Source organism: Castor canadensis, chromosome 10 (assembly GCF_047511655.1).
Source record: "Castor canadensis chromosome 10, mCasCan1.hap1v2, whole genome shotgun sequence".
In the NCBI taxonomy this organism is placed as follows: Eukaryota; Metazoa; Chordata; class Mammalia; order Rodentia; family Castoridae; genus Castor; species Castor canadensis.
The window spans coordinates 16926798-16944532 of record NC_133395.1 but is presented as its reverse complement, the minus strand read 5'-3'; the positions used below and the strand labels follow the sequence as shown (position 1 = coordinate 16944532).

Sequence of the window (17735 nt, the reverse complement as noted above, 5' to 3'; positions counted from 1 at the left end):
CTGTGAAAAGCATTTTTTAAGAGAGGTTTTCATTCCCTCTTCAACGTTTATAATATTGTCTATTTTTACAAAAAGCGTGATCTTTCTTGACAGTCTATTATTTTTATAGTAATATCTTGGAAAATCTGAGTTAACAAAGAATGATTTGGCATTTGTGCTCTGAGATTAGCTCAAGTTTTCATTATTTGAATGTTTCTGGTTCAAGTTTTGTCACATTGTAGCTTGTCTTTAATTTTCATATGGGAATTTTCTTTTTAAAAAAAATACATCACTTTAGAGTATTTAAAGTAAAACATCATTTTTAAGAGAACAGGCTTGACAGTTAACTGTCACAGACAAGAACTTTTTAAGAAGACTTTATCAGTACAACAAGGTGGCATCTTATATAGTGGTTGTAACATATTCTGCATAGGGTTTACCACGCTCCCCTTTGATTTCTTGATCATGAGCAACCCCACTTCAGTTAACTTTATTTCTATAGTCTACTTTTTTTTTCTTCTGTGTACCATTCTGGAGGTACTGCAATATTGCAATACCAGGGTGAACTGAGCAAGCTTATATTCCATCTCCTTGCTCCAAAAATCTATTTAATTTATTGTCCTTGTCCTCAGATAGAGGATGTATCAGATAGTGAACCGATAAGAACAGATACTACACTTGATCTTGGCCAAAACTAAAAAGTGATGTACAGCTTGTTTGTTAAATAAACATTTGCATTAGAAACCACAAGGAACAAAAGTAATTATTACTGGGATTTTAGCATTGAATTTTCTCATGACAGCTTCAGAGAAATATTCAACTGCAACCTGATTTTTAAAAACACTATTCATCATTGTAACAGTAAGGTTAATATTTTTGGATAATGTATAGTTTTTAGTGCTCTGAGAAGTCAACATACCTTACCATGATTCATTGTAAACCAGATTTGTAAATTGTGGCAAGCCATCCTTGTGTCCCATTGGATGGATTATGTTGCCCTAAGGCAACAGAACTGCTATTTATTTTCTTTACTATCTTCAGGCAGTGCACAACAGAGCCAGTTAGAAAAGGCTTGCCAAAGTTTTCCCTTCTTAGGTAAAATGTTCTGTTTCGTTGCTACTTTAAACTGTTATTGAAACACTGATTTCTTTTCAAATTAATCCCTCAAGTTATAAAAAGATGGTGTAAGTCACTCAGGATCAGGTGACATTTTCCATGCAACTGATAGGGGCTTCATCTTTTCTGTAAGTGTGTTTTAATACCTTCACATTCTTTCTTTGTCTCTTGCTCTGTATATAACTTTATCTATGGACGTATGCGAAAAAAGCGTTTATGTGCAATGCTGTGAATGCTGTTCCTTTGAATGCAAGTAGGGAGTACTTGAGGGTTGTCCTTGATTGACAGATTACAAATTTAGCTGCATTCAGGAGACCCTGGTGGGGCTCTGTGTTTGGGGGTCTATAATCTATCATTATAAATTGAGGCAAATTGTGACATGTAGCCTTTGTTACAGAAAACAGGTGAGGGTGATCTATTGCTGCTGATTTTTATCTATGTCTTTGGAAAACAACTCTAGTGCCTTCACAATGTGATACCCCAAGTGATGTGGAAATCATACCAGCACAGCATTCACAGTAAATAACATATATTGCTTTTAAGAAAAATATTAGATGTTAAGTAGCTTTACAGGGAATTGATTTCTTTTTTTTTTCCCTTTGGTAGTTTTATGGGGAGTTGATTTTTTTCGACAAGTAAAGGTTTTCAACAAGAGTTCTGAGCCAGATACTTCTGATATTATCATATCAATAACTTTTAATATCTTTGGATCTACAATACTTAATCCCAGATCTCATTTCTCTTAATTAAGAAACCTCTCTGTCTCCCTTTCGCCATTTCTTTTCACAGGTGTGTTTTAAATTGTGCTAATGTACTTAGGGGTCTGATGTCACTCACTTTGACAGGACATTGATTTTGCTAAGACTTAGCTGACGGGGGGGGGGGTGATGAATTCTTTAGCAATGTTGCATTTCAGTGCTGTTGCATTAGGCTGCGTGGAAGAGAAGTTGAGAGTTTTTTTCAGGAAGATTTCAGCCACACTTAAAATCTAAATGTGATCCTGGTGAGTCAGCTCATGAAAAGTTCATTCTTAAAATACTACTAATAAAAACATATCAATTGAAAAGTCACCACCAGAATTTCTACTGTATCTTTGCCACCTTCAGTTGTACAATTTTGTGATATAGCTCATTATAGCACAAGGGTGACCCGGCTTGTGGACCTGTCATGAATGATGGTGCATTCATGTGGATTTGTTTTTTGTAATTGCTATTTCTGGGGATAGGACACAGGGCTTTGTGCATGCTAGGAAAGCAGAAGCACTCTACCACTGAGCTACTAGCCCATTTCTTCCACTGAGTTATTTGTTTTTTAAAAGCACTTCCTCTTGGCATTTATTAATGAGTAGCAGTCGGTGTGAGTACAGAAGGATTATCTGTGATCAGTTGTGAAATGTTACCTTCTGAGTTTTATTTTCTGGCATAAAACTAATGATGCTACAAAGGATTTTGAGTCTATATTTGGTAACTTCCACTTTATTTAGCCATTTTACATTATTACTGTATTCTTTTGATTCAAAGTGTCCAGCTTGAGGTTCTTCCTCTGGCCCTAAATTTTCTGAGGTCTGGATTTGTCATTTGTATTTTTGATGTCTTTATTGGCTATAAGTTATATATGAACAAGTATGGTGTAATGAAAATCAGAAGGCAATGACTCCAACTTTTATAAAGTATAGCAACAATTACAATTTCACCTAATCGGTGATCCAGTCTACAGTATATTCAGAGAGGGTAAATTGAATCATTGTAATAATTAGTCTGTGGTTGTTGGTTTTCATATTATATTAGAGATACCTTGATTCCATTTAGCTTTTTATTTTCTGGCAGTGGTGACTCTGTGCAGAAACTTGAAATTCCAATACACTTAGCATGAAACCACATATTATTTATGGCCATATTCTTTCAGTTTTTAATTAATTTTTTTGGTAATAGCATACAATTGCAAATACTTGAAGTCCCCCAGGAATTTATATGAACTCTTCCCCAACTTTTCTGTATCACCAAGCTCTGCTCTTGTAGCCCCATTAGCACTAACATTTGCAGTCAAGAGACAGGCAGGGAATTGAAAAGTATACAGTGCTACTTGCAGATAGTTTATCTTTGGCAGACAATTAGCTGCATACACTTTTTTTTTCTTTATAAACATAAAATTTAAATATCCATTAATGGTCTGTATTTCTTGACACTGGCTCTTAAGTCTCCCGTATGGATTTTACTTGTTTGTATGCAACTCTTCCTCCTTTCTGTGACCACATCTCCATCTCTGCTCTCATTAGACTCCTCTGCCAGCTCCTCACCCTTTCCACTGGGGCCTGACCATTACAAAGCTCCCTTAGAATATACAGGGATGCTCTTTACATGCTTTGTAGCCAAGTCCAGCTCCCCAGGAGGTAAAATTGTGGATGAAAACTCTGCTAAGTGCACCTGGCGGAGTGATCACCACACATTCCTTTACTTCTCATCTCTGCCAAACATTCAGGTAGCCAGAAGTTCAAAATAAAATTACAAATTGTACCAAAATGCAATCAAAGGAAGGGGGAGGTCATCCTTGTGCACCTACTCATTTCACAAGAATTTTGTGTTTAGTGTTGTTCTAACCTGTCAAATTGGCGTTTGTGTCTAAATCCTCACTGCTTTCGTGCTTCTAAGTGTCTTGTTTGTTAGAATCCTAGGAAATCAAGAACTAAACATGCCCATAGCAATAACTGTAATAAGAGCAAACACCTGGTCCTATACCTCACCCTTTAATATGTTAACACTGTTTATCAGGAATAAACAGTAGTGAAAGTCACACAGATACACAGTGGTGGAGTCAGGATTTTATTCCAGACTGAGTGAGCCTGGATCCCTGCTCTCAGCCACTTCTATCCATAATCTCCAGAGTACTTTCCAGCCCCCAAATATGCTGACATTTCATGGTCAACCAGCTATCCCTCTATGTCCCCCGCCTGTCTTGTTCCAGTTATTTTGGGGAGGAAGTGGAAATGACTGTCAGAGTAAAGTGGAAGGAGATGTTTTTAAACCTTAAAAAAGAATATTACTTACCTAAATATAGTCCAGCTCCCAAGGAACCTGGAGCCTTGAGGGAAAATGACTTGCCAAGTTTCCAAAGAATGAGGAAACCAAGATTGTAACCTAAAACTTACATTAGTCTTATAAATAGTAATGTTATAGGAAATCAATATTTGGCTGAAATTCTAACCTTTTATTTGTTTTGAATAGACACTGGGGGAAAAAATGACTGAATCTTTTTAACCAGGCAATAATGAAGTTTGTAGGTAAAGAATCCAGCCACATTTTTGGAAAAGGTAAAACAATATTTAATTAGAAGTTGTTCCTAAATTAAAAGGGAATGCATAAAAGCTATCTTATCAATGAAGGCATATTATTTTCCTTGCTTCAAAAAACCTAGTGGCTTTGATCTTGGCATAAGCATGAGCACCCTTTTTCCCAAAGAATATCTGTGGAATACGTATTAGTCAGAGAGAAGGAAATTTGCTTGAATGAATACTATATTTTTGGTGTTTTTATCCTTTGGATATATTTGAGGTGAAATTTATTCACGTTTGGAGCTCCTTATGAAGTTTTCTTTTTGTTTGTTTTGTACATTCTTGATCCTATTATTTTATTTTTGCTCCTAGTTTTTATTTATGTATTTCAACGACATACATTTGTCCAAAGATTTTGCCAGCCAGTGCATTTTTAAAAGCAAAATAAAAAATGAACAGTAATTTCCATGCTCTTGAAGAACTTATTCTGTAGTAACGCTTGTGGAATACCCATTGCACTGAATACAGAAATAATTTATATATAGTGGTATAAAGCTGCAAATCAGCTTGTGTTTTCTTTTTAAATATCATTTCTCATCTGTATACTGCAGAGATGACAATAATGTAATGACTTCTTTAAAATATAGCCTAATTTTCCCAGAGAAGGCACTTATATGAAAAAGAAAAAACTGAAAGTAGTTTTCTATATGGTGGTAGAATCTTCTACAATTTCTGTCACATGGATGATACTTTGTGAAGTCCATTGAAACAAAGAAGTAGTATTCTATTAGAAGTGTCAAAGAAAGCTTACTGGAAGAGTCAACAATCACCCTTAAAGCTATGATAATTAATGGCAGAAGGAAGCAAAGGGATCCAGAGATGATACATGCATGTCTTCAAAGTGCTTAGGACATTTTGTCAACAGAGTTACTACTGATATTCCTGCAAGCGTTAGTTTATTGACATTTAGCATATATCTACTATTAAATATTGTGAAGAATATTTTGATTCTGTCTTTCAGCCTGCTAGTGTTTTCTAACAAACCACCACACAATTTCGGGAATAAACAAGGAATATCCATTCTTCTTTAATACATCTTTGGTTTGGTTGTTCTAACCTGTGCTCCAATTGGCTTGATTCTAAACAACGGATTTGTTCTGGTCCACTCTAGATGTTTCTTGTTCTTTGTGGAGCAGCACACTAGCTTGGGAGTTTTCTTCTCTTAGTGGATTTTGGAGACTCTAAAACAGACAAGTTTAAGTTTAAAACCTAAACTAAAATTGAGGCTCTTACACAGTGGTAGAGATGGGGAGAGGGTCAATATTTCTTACTACAGTTCTCACTTAGGTTCTTTTGCTACTCCCAAACAGTGTTTTACTTAATCATTTTGACCTTGGTTTTTAGTGAATCCACTAAAATCCCCAGGAATTCAAGAACAGTATGTATTTTCTACATAGAACACAGTTATATCCTAGTACAGTAGAGAATATATGTATAGCTACATGCACCTATTCACATTCATGTGTTCTGGGGGGTATGTGTGTGTGTGTATATATATACATATATATATATGAATATATACCTATATATATGAATATATACATATATATATGAATATATACATATATATATGAATATATACCCCCACTTCCATGATGTTTTTTGCAATAATAAATATAACATTTCTTTTCATGTGTTTTGGTCTCCTTAATCATTGTACAGAATAACGAGTTAGCAATAATTCATAAGGGTTACAATGCTAATTATTAGAGGAAGTAATCAGCTGAATGCTTCCTTTATGCTTACTAGGGTACCACCACAATATCTTTCATTTGAAGAACAGTCTTCTTAATTTCAGAATATGCTGACCTGAGTTTTTGAAATTAGAGAAATGGTCTCAATGGCATTAGAAAGTAATCTGACTATTTTCCCAAAGAGTAGATTTTCCAAAAATGAAAATCAGCTAACTAGGGATTTGGCTTTGTCATAGCTAGTGTGTTTATAAATCACAAATGCCTTGGGTTTGTGCAATGCTGAAAGAGATAAAATGCAGTGCAGGAAGAGCGCAGATCTTTGCACAAGTGGAATTTTTCTTCCTCCTTTCCCTTCCTCCCCTTCCTTTCTTTTTACTTTCCTTTCTCCTTCCCTTTCTTTTAGACTTTGGCAGATCTTTCAAACCTAAGGACACACACTGTGAATCAACTGCTTCATGGTTTCTGTGGTGTATTACCAATCTTTTCCTTATTCTGAGCCCCTACCACACACCTCAAAGTAACTTAAAATACATTATGCTCCCAGTGTAGTTGAAATATTATCATCTTATTATCACCAATTCCCTTGCATGGTGGCTTTGCTGAGCAGCTGTTTCACAGACAAGCCAATTTCTTTTAAGTATTGCTCTATCAGACTCTGAAACCAGAGCTACCAGAAGAGTTCTTGGTCATGAATGTTAATGAGCAGACAAGTATCTGTTCTCTGACAGAGGCTCACTAATCCTTTGAGTAAGTATGAGTAAATTACAGGAGAAATTTTATTTAAGTTAAATTGATCTGCCACTGAACAGAGAAAACGGATTTTCTTATTTTAATGAAAATCAAGAAAAATATTTAATGGGGATATAAATTAGAGCTCGCTGGAAACATTTCTGTCTTTTGACCTGAGAACACAGTAGCTCAGTGTAGACTAGTCTGACTGCAGAGTGTGTGTACTACGATTGAACTCATTATCTCCCCAAGGTCTGATGTGCAGTAAGGAATGAAGTAGAAGTTACTTGCTTTCCAACTGGATTTGGTTTTAAGAGATACTTGATCTTCCTTAGTGATAAGAAATGGGAATAAACAGTTATTTCCTCCTGGATTGAGACAGTATAAAACTTCATTTTTTGTGCACTTTTAGGATTCTAAGATTCAGAAGACAATAATTCAGGAAACCTTTACCCAAGAGGACTTAATCATGTGTTTATAGAGTCCCTGGGGTTGACAGATGGGAACAAGATGGACAGGAAAGAAATCCTTGTTGAAGCTGGGTGATGAGCCAATGGGAGTATGTTAGAATATTCTGATTTTATAGTGTTTATGAATATCCATACTAAAAAGATTTTTTTCAAGAGAGAAAATAAACAGGATTGAAGATTCCAGATTAAGAACTCCTGGTTTAGAATAGGGTCCACTGGTGTTGCTGCTCTCATTTCTTGCATATGGTAGAGTAAATTACTTAGAGCATGCCATTTTGAAATTGCAAAAATGGATACAATTTATCTGAGCCAAGCTATTTAGCTTCTGCTTCCATCCAAGACTCTGTTATTGTTTTGCTGGAAGTGTTATCTCTAGTGCATCCATGTGAACAAGGGCCTGCAAAACTCATGTTCAATCTTTAGAACCCCATAATAAATGAGATTCAAAATGTTAAACTCTTGTTTTAGAACATATATGGGCACTAAGATAAGCAACATGTTTGCTATAATCTGTGTCTTCATTGTGTCCCAAAGGATGTGTGAAAAGCTTGATCTTTAGGGTGGTGTCATTGAGAAGTAGTGAGACTTAGTAGGAAATCTTTAGGTAATTGAGGTCCTCAAAGGAGGTTGTGGGACCCTGGTGCTTCCTTGCATTTTTTGGTGAACAGTTTTGCTCTGCCTCATGTTCTTGCCATATACTTTTTATTTCTGAAAATTTCTTTGCATATTTTCTCCTTCAAATTGAATAGTTTTGTGGCCATTACAGGGTTTAGCTCTCTCTCTTGCTTTTTGTCTCCTCTTAGTACTTAGTTAGGTGACACCAAATCGTTTTCACTTATTTGATGTTCTTTTAATACATTCTTTAAAAAAATATGATGCACTGCATATTCTCTGTTGAAGTCTAAGCTCACTAAGCATAGGTATTAGGTCTCTTATTTCTATTTTATCTATGCTTGAATTAATATGGGGCATATTTAATATTGCTGCCGTGTTGTCTGAGTATGGTACCAACCTGTACAAACCCAAGGGCTTAGACCAGCCACATGAATTACTTAAGTTCTTATAATAAATATGACAGAAGAAAATAGGAAGCCTTGAATTCTAGTTATCTATTAGCTCTTAGGGTCCATAAACCTGAAAGTCATATTTGATTTCAGCAGTATTCGTTTCCATACATTTAATGGAACTGAGTTTATATTCCTACTAGGACAAAGGTGCTCTTTACTTATTAAAGCTAGTAGAAGCATTTACCTTAAAAAGCAGGATAGTGGATGGTGTTTCTCTCTCTCTCTCTCTCTCTCTCTCTCTCTCTCTTTTGAGTGTACACACACACACACACACACACACGCACAAGGACTGATTAGTGTATGTGATTCATCTTGTTGATCAGTTGATAGTTTAAGATTCTTTGGTCTGGATGAGACTCAGAAAACTGTGTTTTGCATAAGCACCCTGCATTAATGAAGCAAGTGATCTCTGGACCACTTTCACGTTAACTATGAGGGCATAGAGCTGGGGTGCAGAAATTTGACAAAGGGTTTTTAAATCTCTGCTTTGACATCTTAGGTTAGTGTAAGGTTTCCATTCTGTAAGTGGTACTTAAGAACCAATTATTCATCAAACAGTTTTTGGTGGTATTGGAATTTGAACACAGGACCTTACTCTTGCTAAGGAAATGCTCTACCACTGAGCCATGCCCTTAGCACTTTTTGCTTTAATTATTTTTGAGATAGGGTCTTGCAATTTCTGAGGCTGGCCTTGGACCTTGTCCTCCTACCTATTCTTCTTGAGCTAATATGTGTTTTTTCCTTTTTTTTCTTGACAGTACTGGGGTTTGAACTCAGGCCCTCACACTTGCTAGGCAGGCACTCTACCACTTGAGCCCCTCCACCAACCCTGTTGTGTGTTGAATATTTTCAAGATAGAGGCTCACAAACTATTTGCCCAAGCTGACTTCGAAATTCAATCCTCCTGATCTCTGCCTCCTGAGTAGCTAAGGATTACAGTCATGACTGGCAATATCAGGTTTCCAATGCAAGTTTATTCAAATCACTTCTGAAGTTTTTCTTAAAATTGAAAATAGGAATTCCTGTATTCAATATAATTAGAAAATTTAAAAGTAGACTCCATACCCTGAAAGAAGGGGATTTAATTTACAGATAAATATTTCTCTCCCATAGCACTTTATTAATGTCATTTTACTAATCAGATTTCAGATACTTTTACCATGATATGTTTGATAATCTCTATGTAGAGTATAAACGGAAGCCTCTGGCAACAAGGCTCTGAATTTTTATGTGAAATAATAATAGTATATTAAGAATAAGTCAAACTTGGAGGTATGGCTAAGCCATAGAGTACTTTTCCAACAAGGACAGAGTCCTGAGTTCAAACCCCAGTATCACCAAAAAAGAAAAAACTTCCCATATAATCTGGAATTCTTTTAATGCTCCCTTTGGCTAGTACCCCATGGTTTGTTGACCCTGTCCTTTTGATTGTTACTTCAGCCAGGCTTGCTCTTGCTATCTCACAGTACCTGAAAACCATGTCCTAAGGAACATTTCTTCTAAGCATATCTTTAGGTGTGTTCCAAGCCCCCTTCAAACAAAAGATCAGCAATTAGACAAAACCTCCTGTTGGCTTCAAGTTTTACCTTGTGTCCAGGGTGTAGAACTCTGAATTATACTCTGAAAGTAAAGATATTGGGGAGCGAATTTTGTTTAATATGTATTACATAGTTTTAAATTACTAAACATACTCCAAAAAAGTATTGTTGTGGTATGTATGTGTGCTTCCAATGTTAAGATTACTTTCCATTTGCTGCTCCTAAATTAGGAAATGCTTTTTTCTCACATAGATTCCAGGTGCCTAAAGTAATCTCTACAGTCTTGTCTTCACTTATTCTCCATAGTTTGAGGAAAGTCACTTTGTTTAGGAAATCATGTCCTTTTCTAGTTTAGAAATCTAGCTCTGTAACCAGCACAAGGTGGAAGTGGCACACTGGGAATCAAATATAAGATGTACATTTTATTGACAAAGTGACCTTGGGCAACACAATCTTTTCTTTGCAAAATGAGAGCAATAATACTTGTTTTGAAAATATTATGTACATAAGGAGTCTACAAGAGTCTGGAAAAGAGATTGTATTTACATCTTTTGGCTATCCTCCCCTCTGCACCCTTTATCAGTTCATCTTGTCCATAAGAACCTGAAAGTACCACAGAATGACTTGCATGAAAGCATTAGTAACAGCAATCCTGTTTGGTGCCATAAGTGAGAATACAGATAAAATAGAAGAGAATGAAACTATTTTATAATAGCAGGACCCAAGATGACTTTGTGAAAAGACAGGATGGGAACTGTACTCAAAGTCAAGAAGGGTTTGGAGATGCGGAAATGTGATGGATGGTAAGAAGGTAGGGAATCAAGAATTATACAAAGATAATACCATCAGGCAGAACATAGAATACTTGAATAAAAGAAAAATGAACCCATTATTATGGTCATTGAAAATTCTCATTCTGTAAAAATCAATGAGTGCTCTTTTCATTTAAATAATTGAGTTGATTATTGAGTTTGAAATTATGCAGATGAAAGTTAAAATCCCTATTGAGCACCAGAGAACAAAGTTGGTACCACAGGGTTTGTTCTGTTTAATAGATGGTGGAGAATAGGACTTTCATTTGCTTCTTACATCCTTTAGTGTGTGGGTCCATGTAAAAATGTTTTCTAGAAATGAGTGCACCTGTAGGAATCTATGGCTGTATTAGATTTCATATGGCTCATTTGTGGGAATTCTGTAAATTAAGAACTGCTAAAATAGTGGCCTTTCTTCACAGCACATACCACAAACTTTAAAAGTGATTTCTGTGCAATGGTAGGTTTAAAAGTAGACTTTTTCTTTTCCTATGCTTGTCTTAATTTAGGACTCTCAGTACAATGAATATGTATTATGTTATAATCACAAAAATTGTTAAGTGGTTCATCTGATTATGAAAATGAACATTAAGTTGTAGCCCTTACAATAGCGTTCAGCTTATGAAATTGTCCTGTTGAAATTTTCTCGTGATAGTGTCAGATCCCAATTGCAAAAGCAAATGTATACTGAAATTGCTGAATTTCATATGCTATATTTTGTAAAATGTTATATTTCAAATGTCACACATAAAATTTTCCAAACAACATTATATGCAAATAAGGACCCTACTATAAATATTCTAACCTGCAACAGTGGTCAGCACATAACGATGATAATTGCCTAATACATGTAATGAACTGAATTTTCTCAGTAAGCAATTTAGTGCACAACTGAGTCAGTGCGTAGATCACTGGGGATGGATGAATACAAACAACTTCATGCACACAATTTTTCAGGTCATTGGAGCTCCCAGAGCCTCCTAAGCTCTGTTGAAGTCTACTTTGTAAAAGGACATGCATATTTACTTACTGTATATTTGTATGATGTTTATTAAATACTGATTGATTTTTCATAGCTGCTTTTCAGTAATCTTAAATCCTCATTTAAAATGCATCATTCTTAAAGGCAGCTAAAGTCTTCATTTGGTCAGGTTAATAGGAATGGAGTGGTACACAACAGCATGGCATACTCTTGGCATATTGCCAACAGTGAATAAGCGATGGATTGCTGGATGAGGAATGGTATTTCTTTATCCTCAGGTTTTCTAGCTGGGGTTAATATCGAACCAAGTGTATTTGTGCAGAATTTTTTAATAGGCCAAGGCATTAAGATTCCTTAGAATAAACATCACCCAGTATCACCTGTACACCTAAACAGATTTCTTGCCAATGAGTAATGCTATTCCTTTCACTGCACGGTCTACCGAGAAAATGCCAGTGCTCAGATGAGTGAGTGCACCACTATTCTGATTGAGTTCATCATTATGGTGTCTTTGTTGGAGTCATCCAGTTCTGCTCTGTTCCTCTTCTCATCTGAAAGATACACATTTTAGGGGCCATTCATTTTAGGAAAAGTTGAGGAATGGATTTTAAAAAAATAGAAAAAAATAACAATTTTTTTTTTTTTTTTTTTTTTTTTTGCCTGTGAGAATTTTACTCAATACTCAGCATAGCACTGTGATTTTGTGGGAACATAATAGAAACTACCTTTATAACAGAATGGAAAGGTCAGCTGTTTGTCTTCTTGCTAATGTAAAATCTTAAATGTGGCCCTGGTCTCTGCTCTCCTCATCTATTTGCTTTATTTTTAAATTTTGTCCTTATGTATTTGTATAGCAATCAAGAAATATATCATTGTTGTCAATTATCTTAACCTTGCATGTAATATCTCTTTAAAATAAGTAATATAATGAAAGAAAGAAAGCACTAGTAACCTTTAGAAAGGCTAAATAACTTGAGCAGAAATGACTAATGACCTTTTTTGTCTTCACAAACATTTCTTTGCCATTTAAACAAACATCCACATGTGGAGTAAACCATATTGATAGATAGTAGCATTTCACACTAAATGAAGTTGTTCTTCCTTTCTAGTAGGTAATAAGATACTCAATTTAAATGCTATAATTCATTTCTTCTACTGGATTAACAGGATGTGAAAAATAATACATATTTTAGATAGATATTAAGAAAGAATTGCCAATGAAAATAATTTCAAATGAAATAATTGCACATCGTATTAAGTAACCAATTACTTTTTCTTTCCAAAAATGCACTTCTAAAATTCCAATACTGTTTGCTTTACTGGTTTTCCCAGAAAACATGAATATGAGTTACTCTTTATATTTCACATAAGCCAATAGAGCTGATATTAGGAAATAGTGCTGAATGTACAAGGGCTGAAAGGGTTTCTTTTTGACTATTTGTTGGCAAAACAAGCCCAAGCTAATGGAGGCTCATGTGTAGAAAGCTAAGCCATGCTGGGTGCTCATTAGACATAACTTAGAAAGACTGTCTAGTTTGCTTTTGCCACCCCTTGTTGGAGATATCTGCATGTGTTTCAATTAAAATCTTCATTTACATCCAGCTGGCAATGGTAGCAGCCATTCTACCAAATAGAGAGCAAAGGTCACAGACTCCTGCCTGAAAAACTGTGCCATTTGCCTTCCTTGTGCAGATACCTTTGAGCCACACAAAGCAGGCCTGGGGAGATTCTGAAGGGTCAAATTGCATGGGGACTTCCACCTTATTTACTGATGGAGCTTTGGTTGCTGTTGGTCCAGATGCTGCAAAGGCTGTTGCTTTGTGGATTGGGACTCAGCAGCAGCTGTTGTTCTTTCCTAGAGCATGTTTCTGAAATTCAAAATTTAATAGTCTGAGACCCTAGTCAATGGAAGCTATGCTGAAAGTTAATTTGCTGAATCCAAGTTTATTTTCCTGCTTAAAACATAGTTTTTGATGGAGACTTTCCCCTGTGATGCACAATAAAATTAGGAAAGAACTTACTTAGTACTTTTCACCAGCTCAAGACAAAGAGAACACAATGATTACAGAGCAGTGTGTGGGATTTGCAGCCTAATGACTTGACTTTATTTGTATTGTCACAAGTTCATGTCCACGTCCTAGTGTTTTCTAACTCCATAGAACATGATGGAACTGTAGTTATGATGGAACAATAATTTTGACGAAACTGTAGTTTCTCCATCTCAAAAGGTTGGGATAATAAATTCTACCTTATGGAGTACATTGTTAGCTTTTACTATTTTTACCAAATCAACCATTTGACTCTTATTTATGGCTTTTCTGATAAATGAAAAGGGTCCATATATCCTCATTTGGTTTCTCAGTAGAGAATTGTTTTCTTTGCACAATAAATATGAAGAGCCTATTATTCTAATTATTACAGCAAATATGTATCATGCAATACTTATGCTAAACCCCATGCATAAAGTGCTTTGCATATGTTATTCCATTTAGCCATCATGGCAATCCTATGAGATAGGTGATATTATTTTCATTCCTATTCTATAGTTAAGGAAACTCTTGCTTTGAAACATAAGTAATTAGCCTGATGTAGGATACAGAAATAGGACTTAATCCAATCTAGACCCTTTACGAAGCTGTACTTTCTCCTGTGACAAAAGCAAATCAAATTACCTTAAGATGAAGTATTTGAGTATAGCTTCTGATGTGACATTTCTATGTCTATAATGGGAATTCAGATGACTATTATCCCCTTGTGGCTTTTTCTATTCCCTAGACTCTATCTAGTTGATAAATAGGTATTCTTAAGTCATAAACATTGTTTTGTGAGTAAGTACATGCTTTGGCGTTCTCCTTTGGACGAGACTGGGCATGACCTAGGTAATTGTAAAAAGGAATTCAGCTTGAAGAGGCTACACCAAGAAGGACCTAGATGTAGACACCTTTACTAAAATATTGCTAAGGGTGGAGCAGCATTATTTGGGAAGTAGACTCACCAATTGCAGTCTAGCTAAGCAGTCTACAGCTTAGGTAGATAACAGGAATCTCTGAAAATCGCCAAAGTTCCAGTAAAGAGGGTGCACACACAGGTGATATATAAAGACACAACTGAATCTTGGAAACAGCCTGTGGTGGGGAGTCATGATTTTAGTTTAAAAGTGACTCACAGCTCACATGGAAAACCGGGCCTATATGATGCTTTATTAAGATAGAAAGCTGTCAGAAACATAAAGGCAGAAACCAGCCAGAATTGGCACCCCAGATTCCAATCCAAATGCTAGCACATATTGTGTCTGAGAACGGAAATTCTTGAATCCTTCATTGCTAATGACAAGAAGCTGTGGAAGCTGACCTTCTGATGCTAGATAGCTTTACGAATGGCCTGAAAACAGGACGCTGTCAAACAAAAAGAGACTCCTCCTGCCAGAAAAAGAAAATATGCCTTGTATTTCCTTAGAAAATGAACAAATTGTCAATAGGCAGGATAGAGTTCCAGTTGTCACATTATATCTGACTGCATAAATATTATTTAATGCCTCATTTCACATTCATTTTGTTATGTATTTTGTAATTTAGCGAATGAAGGAAATGGTATGGTTCAATGTAATATCACTCTTTAAAGTAGGGAAAGAAGGGCTGGTAGAGTGGCTCAAGTGGTTAAGAGTGCCTGCCTAGCAAGTATGAAATCCTGAGTTCAAACCCCAGTGCCACCAAAAAAAAAAAAAATCTTAAAATTTCTAAATATTCTTTTAAACTTGTAATAAAATTTATTCTTGATTTTAGTTAACACTTTTTTATTTAAAGTAAAGACATGTACATATTTATGAATTCAAACTTTGCTTTAAATGCAGATGTATGTGTGTAAGAAAGAGAGGGGGAGGGTGTAGATTTAGTCATTGATGCAGGTAGCAGTAGTGTTTGGTTTTGGGAGTTAAACCAGTTTGGCAGCAGGGATGAGAGGAAAATCATTTCAATATATATTCTTCTGTACCTTTTGAATATTTGCTCTCACTTTTAAATTCCTATTAAAGCTAACACTTTAGAGAACAAACAATTGCAGCTATGCTAAAGAAAATTCTAATCTTCAAATCTAGTTCTTTATGTTAGGGGCAGGTTCTGAGGAAATCTTTTGTTTTTCTACCCCTCACTTTCAATCTAAAAGTGGCCATGTTCACGTCAAAATCAATGATAAAATGTTTCTAATTTCAGTGAAATGTGTTTTCCCCTTTTTTGAAGAAGTGAATGGCTTTGACATTTGGATGGTGCTGTCTTTTTTCAAGTATGTTTTGTTATGTGAGTGACTTCCAGGAAAAGGCCAATTCAAAGTTTAATGATTTTGCATTCTAAATAAGATATTTACTCGGAGCTATCTTTATGACCTGACCACTCCTCACTGCTATTTTTAATATCTTAAGGCTACTTATTAACTCTCTGTTGTTTTTAATATTTTGAAAGTTCCCTAAATTTTCTTTAGCTGCTTTAAAATATAAATTTATTTCAACTTATTTTTCTTTAGCATTAGACCTTAGAAAACAAAGAAAGACAAATTTTACATGTAGCATTTTTGTCTTGTTTTTATTGCTTTTTCCACTTGGTCAAAACGTTGAGTTCTCCTTTGCCCACGCGTATCTTTCCTTGTGTTTGGTTTTGTTCTCATGGGCTATCTATGTGACTTTATTCCCTTTATCCACCCTTGATCTGTGCCTCCATTTATGCTCCTCCTTCCATCTTTGGTCGCCAGTGAGGAGTAATACCACTCAGTGTAACATTCTGCAATTTAAGACTTCAATTACATACCTGCTCCACTCTGGTAAGTGTTGGTCCCTCAGCAATTTTGGAAATGAGAAGTGTGTAGGGGAAACTCCAAAAGGAATTTTAAAGAGATCTGGTTCATTGCTTATATGGCACATTTTTTTTTCAAAATGTCCTGTGGGATGAGGAAATATAAATCCTCTAAAATAACAAATTTAAACTTCTTGTTCAACTAATTGCCTTTTTCAGTAGTTGGGAGTATGTTGATCTTATCTTCATTAGAAAGTGTCTATTTTCTAGATTCTTAAGGACATCAGAACTTGAATAGGCTTGGAAAGTATATTGATGTTTTTTCTTAGGTAGAGACACTGAGTATCTTGATGAATACATACTTCTTAAAGACACCATGGGTCAGTGAAGTCACTTCAATTGCAGTAAGAAAGAAAAGGGAAAAAAATAATGAGACTGACTTGCCTTCTGATAACAGATGGCCTTTTGGTTGATCTAGAAACAGGGTTGACAGGGAGCAGTCCTACCATATCATAAAGCAGTGCCACTCGTATTTAATAAGAGAGGGGTATAGACTGGGATCTATTATGTCTATATTTCCCTTTCATAATCATGTTGTAAAAGCAATTGCCAGTTGAATATTATTCAATAGTTTATGTGTGAATGTTGTAAGATACTATTGTTTTGAAGGCAAGTCACCAAACCATGTGTTAATTAAGCCTTATTTAAACTTATAATATCCCTTATTTAAACTTAGTGTGTTTTCATGATGAAATTGGATGAATTTTTGTCTCTATTAAAAGTGACATTGTTCAGAAAGTATTTATTAATTCCACAAAATTATTATGCTCCCTCCTTTTTATTAAACATGAATGTTTAAGATGAAGGTAGCTCGATGAATAAGCTAGTTGACAAGCTGGAGACTGTCTTGTTAACAGGCAATTATAATAACAATATAGTGTGTGCTTTGATAAATACACAAGCATTATTCAGGAAGTGAGGAAGATGAAGCAACAATTTCATTTGATTGTCAGTAGAGTTCTCAGCACAGTTGATGGACTTCATTGAATTTTAACAGAAAAAAATTAATTTGCTACATGAAAAAGATGTTATTTGAAGTAGAGGACAATATTTCTAAAGGTATTTACCACCGTGTCTTTTTCTTAGATATGAAATACTCCGGTTAGATTATTGTTCTGATGAAAATAAAGTGGAAAATGTTGGGCTGTATGAGCCCTGGGATTTCTTTCAGTTGTAAAT

At 35.3% G+C, this 17735-nt stretch overlaps 1 protein-coding gene and 1 non-coding gene across 5 annotated transcripts in view; one reads left to right on the top strand and one right to left on the bottom strand.

Annotated features, from left to right (window-relative positions):
* The window catches only part of Gpc6 (glypican 6), a 1113645-nt gene that overhangs the window by 267168 nt on the left and 828742 nt on the right, over positions 1-17735 (top strand). The window lies entirely within an intron of this gene.
* LOC141413069 (U2 spliceosomal RNA) lies at positions 496-685 on the bottom strand. The gene has a single exon (XR_012437903.1). It is a non-coding gene; the product is annotated as a U2 spliceosomal RNA (small nuclear RNA).